Here is a 5,378-nt window from a genome sequence, read left to right on the forward strand (position 1 = left end):
TTTCCTAAATGTCTTTTCAATTACTACAATTCGAAGTTGATGTCAAAAATTGTTTTTGACATCAGCTGCTGATGTCAAAAATTTGCACAAATACCGTTGATGTCAAAAAATCAGCCGCTGATGTTTAAAATTGGCAAAAATTGGCAAAAATACCGCTGATGTCAAAAATTGGCAAAAAAATCCGCAAAATTAGCAAAATTTACCGATTCCCTCCCCCCCTCTCTCTTTTGTCACAGTGAGAGATGCATTTTTTTAAACTGAAATTTACGTTTTTAAACTTCAATTATTTGTGTTTTCTGCTTATTATCAACTATTACTATTATATAGTTTTAAAAAGTAAAGTTTAAGTTTTTCTTATATAGTTTATTATTTCTTAATAAATCTTTTTTCAATCAAAGTATCAAACAAAATAAAACTACCACTAAAATGCATAAAAGGCGACGTGCAGCATCATAAATACAGTTGAAATGGTTTTTTATTGTAAATTAAAAATTCTCCTTGTTTACAGCATTAAATTATTCAAAAATGGCTAAAAACCGAAGTTTTCACATTAGTTTCCACTCATAACAATTTACTTCCTGTCCCCAGGGGCGCCTTTAGGGTCGGCGGCGACCGAGGCAAACTTAGTTGCAGCGCTCCCATTCTCAAGTAATAGTCAGGTATAAAAGCTTCAAAAAAAATTTGAACTTAAGGCAACTTAAGGAACGACCCTGCCTGTCCCATAGTATTATCCCATATAGCTAAACTTAAAAGGCGTAAATAATGTAATCACCGAACATTTATAAACAAAACAAACTACCCAAAATAAATCAGCATTTTTTGAAAACCAAAGAGCCTAAACGCGATATTTCTCTCCTTAAATACGCTGAGGCGATCATATATTTCGGCACCCCCCTTTCCCCACTTTAAAAATTATGTCACATATTTCAAATTTTACACAGTTTAAAACGGTGTAGAGATTTAAAAAAGGTGTTATTTTACACCGTTTTAATACAAATAAACCTCCAGAGTGTATAATTACACTAAAAGTTTGTAAAATTACACCTTTTACTTAAATCATTTTCAATCAGCACCGTTTGAGGTTATATCAACACCAAAACGGTGTAATTTTACACCTTTTAATTCAAGTTTATAAAGTTTTTCTACTTTTACACCGTTTTACGCCTTTTAATAAAACGGTGTAAAACTGAGATTATAATTTTGAAAAACGGTGTAAAACAGCTTTACACCGTTTTACACCGTTTTACACCGTTCCATTAAAACGGTGTAAAAATAAAAAAATGTTACATTATTTAAATTTTACACCTTTTTGAAACGGTGTAGTTATTAAAAAAGGTGTTATTTTACACCGTTTTAATAAAAATACACCTTTAGAGTGTATAGTTACTCCAAAACGGTGTAAATTAACAACTTTAGCTTAAATTATTTTCAATAAACACCGTTTGAGGCTATATTAACATCAAAACGGTGTAATTTTACACTTTTTAATTTAGAATGTGTATATATATATATACATATACATATATATATATATATACATATATATACATATATATACATATATACATATATATAATATATATATATATATATATATATATATATATATATATATATATATATATATATATATATATATGTATATATATATATATATATATACATATATACATAGATCTATAGTTTGTTGTCTTTGGGAAGAGCGAAAGGAAAAAAGTGATTCTTACGCCAACACACACGTCACTTTTAATTACTTTTGACTTTCGTCCAACATTTTCGTGTTGGACGAAAGTCAAAACCATTAAATTAATTACAATTTAATTGTTATATAAAAAAAACCACAAAAACGCAAATTTAATTGACCAGAATGATATTAAAAACATTCAGAATGTTTTTAAAACATTCTGAATGTTTTTAACAATAAAAACAATGTTTTTATTTTTATTTTTTTTAATAAAATGTTTTTATTTGTTTTAATAAAATGTTTTTATTTTTATTTTTTTACTGTAAATCATGGGCGGAGTGTTGCTACATCGACTATCTTATAGCCTGACTCGCAAGGGAGTGCTGCTACATCGACTGACAAATAGCCTGACTCGCAGGGGAGTGCTGCTACATCGACTGACAAATAGCCTGACTCGCAAGGGAGTGCTGCTACATCGACTGAGGGTTTGGTTGGGGCAGGCAGTCTATCATTGTCAACAAAATATGGAAAAAATTTTCGGACAACATCTAAGGGTTCTATATATATACATATATATATATATATATATATATATATATATATATATATATATATATATATATATATATATATATAAATATATAGTTATCAGGAATTTTTTTAAAATTTCATTACAAAAATATGTTACAGGCCTTCAGAAGTAGAATTAAATGAAAGTAAAAATTATCAACTAATTATTAGTTAATATTTGTATCATAAGTAGACATAAACCTGTTCAGCTTGAAATATTATATCTTCTTGCCTGTGTAGAATTTGTACCCCTTTGATTTCTTTATTACCAACTTCTTTTACTTGTAATTATAGTAGCAATGTATGTAGAAAAATACATGTAATTACAAAATTACACTTAGAATTACAAAAGAATAAAATGTAATACCTTTTCTTTTTCCAATGTAATACTTGATTCTAAAGCAATAAATAATAGTATTATTTATACTGTTATTAAAAAATGATAATTATAGTATATAATAATTAATTTTCACTATTATAATAAATAATCGTTAACATAATATTCAAATCCCTTAACTCATTACCAAAACCTCAAGTTAACCATTGGAAAGCTTTTAAGGTCTTTTAAAAATATTTTTATAGTTATACAAACAATATAATTTTTTAACCAATACAAAATCATTATCTTCATCAGATATTGGATTTAGCAGTTCATTAGTCCTACAACAATGAAAAAAGAAAGACTGTAAAGTAATCGAAATCCAAATAAAAATAAAAATAAATTGTTTCGATTCTTGACATCAAATCTAAATATTTAGTCCTGAACTGCGCACATTTGAGTAAAAGTTCAAATTTATATAGTATTTTTAATAAATTACATAAATTAATCAACTTAGTTTATGCAATACCATAGTTTATGCCATAGCTATTATTTATATTAGTTCCCTCCCTCAATTTTATAACCCTCTACCCCCTCCACCCCCGTTTATTAGATCTGGAATAAAATTTCCACACATCCTTTACCCCTTTTATTAAGGACTTGAGAGAATAGCTAGTTAACTGAGTTTTTCACTTATTGAATTTTTCAAAACTGTTGATCTACAATTATATTAACAGAAACCATATATAACGATGACAAAATAAATATAAGCTTATTTGTATACCTTTGCAAAGAAACTTAACAATACTTCAGCCTTAAGTATAATAGATTGACAAATGTATAATAAATTTTATATAATAAAAAATAAATGTTTTAGTAAGCTACTGATTTGATGGGCTGACTGCTCCCCAATGTACAGGGTGACCGGAAAGTTCTGTCAGTTATCAATGTGCATACTTTCTGGTCTCCCATATTTCATTATTTACAAGTGTTATCATTAAATTTTTTATCAGTTTTGTATCAGTTTAGTACAATTGTAACTGTACAATGATGCTTATTAATTGTAACTGAATTTGTCAATAGTAACTGGGTTCGTTCTTTTTATTGTAGTAATTATGAATGTTCATCGTTTGTTGATCAACGACATTATAAGGAAGGACTTACGGGTGCTGAAATATTCAAATTAGTAAAAGTGCATGGAATTACTGAGAGATGTGTTTACCGAACTATCCAACAATTGCGTGAAACTGGTGGTTTTAAAGACCGTGAATGGTTCCACAAACAGTTCGAACCCCGGATCGTATTAAACGAATACGCGAGAAAAACCCTGAAAGGTCAGCGCGAAAATTGGCTCAGTAGGACAGAGTACCCAGGGAGTCGATGAGGGAATTATTGAAATTAGACCTTGGATTGAAACCTTATCGCAAGCATAAAGTTCATGGATTGACTGCAAAACTATAGCTGGCCAGGTTGCAAAGATGCAAAACGTTGTTACGTCAGTATATTCATTGTGCGGTCCAGAACCTTAACTTTTCTGATGAAAAGTTATTCGTTATGGAACCAAGTTTTAATGCTAAAAACAATGTCGTGTGGTCAACATCATTAAAGGACATACCTCAGTCTTCAGGAACAGTTTAGCGGTATCAGAATCGAAGTTCAGTGATGGTTTGGGCCGCAGTGTGTAGCAAAGGAAAATTGTCATTGGTCTTTATCGAACGTTGCACCAAAATTATTCCAATATCTTATCAAGAGAGTTTCCTAAAGGCAATCTCGCAACCAAAAGCCAGTTTGTTATATCCCAATGGAGACTGGTGTTTTCAACAGGATTCAGCACCAGCTAAAACATCGCACGAATGGCTCCAACAGAATTGCCCTAAGTTTATTGGTAAAGATGAGTGGCCTCCGTCCTCTCCCGACCTGAATCCACTTGATTTTTGCGTGTGGGGTATTTCTGGAGTCCAAGGTCAATGCTTAACAACATCCCAACTTGGCCTCCATGAAACGAATGATGATCCGCGAATGGGAAAAATTTCCTATGAAAACCATTCGTGCCGACATGCAATCATGGCGTCATCAATTATTATTGACAGTGGACCGAAAAGGTAACCGATTTGAATAATTCTTGGTATACTTACACTACATATGTACTTGATCTGTTACCTTAATTTCAGTAGTTTATATATATTACATTAAAAATAAATTGATTGTGAAGTACTGACAGAACTTTCCGGTCACCCTGTAAATAAGGCACAACCCTCATTAACATAAATCAACAAAGTATTTAGGGTTGGGGAGAAATTTGTAAATTGCTAAATTCTAGAAATAATTTATATCAACTTACAACTCCATATTTATTTTAAAAATCATTATATCAAAATCAAAATATAAAAAATCATTTCATTAAAAACATATTTTAATTCTTGAAATTCTCTCTACCTTTGCGAAAAGATACAGTATTTCTTCAGGAAGCAATACTTTAAAAGTATAATCGCAGGACTAAATAATAAAACATATCTTTTTATTTCTATACTTATGTAATCATTATATACGTGTGTGAAAAAAAATCAGCATTATCAATGCTGATTTTATTTTCACACACAGATGTATGTTTATGCTTGTATCGATAAAATATTTTTTTTTATTTTAAGAGACAAAACACAAAATGAAAAACACAATGAAACACATTTTGTTTTAACATTTATTGTACAAAAATCACAAACACATTAAAAGATGGAAAACAAAAAGTCTCTCAGTTAGTTTAGATATTTTTGTTGGTTTGTTTAAGAGGCAATGCTTTAGATGATT

Source organism: Hydra vulgaris, chromosome 09 (assembly GCF_038396675.1).
Source record: "Hydra vulgaris chromosome 09, alternate assembly HydraT2T_AEP".
NCBI classification, from domain to species: Eukaryota; Metazoa; Cnidaria; class Hydrozoa; order Anthoathecata; family Hydridae; genus Hydra; species Hydra vulgaris.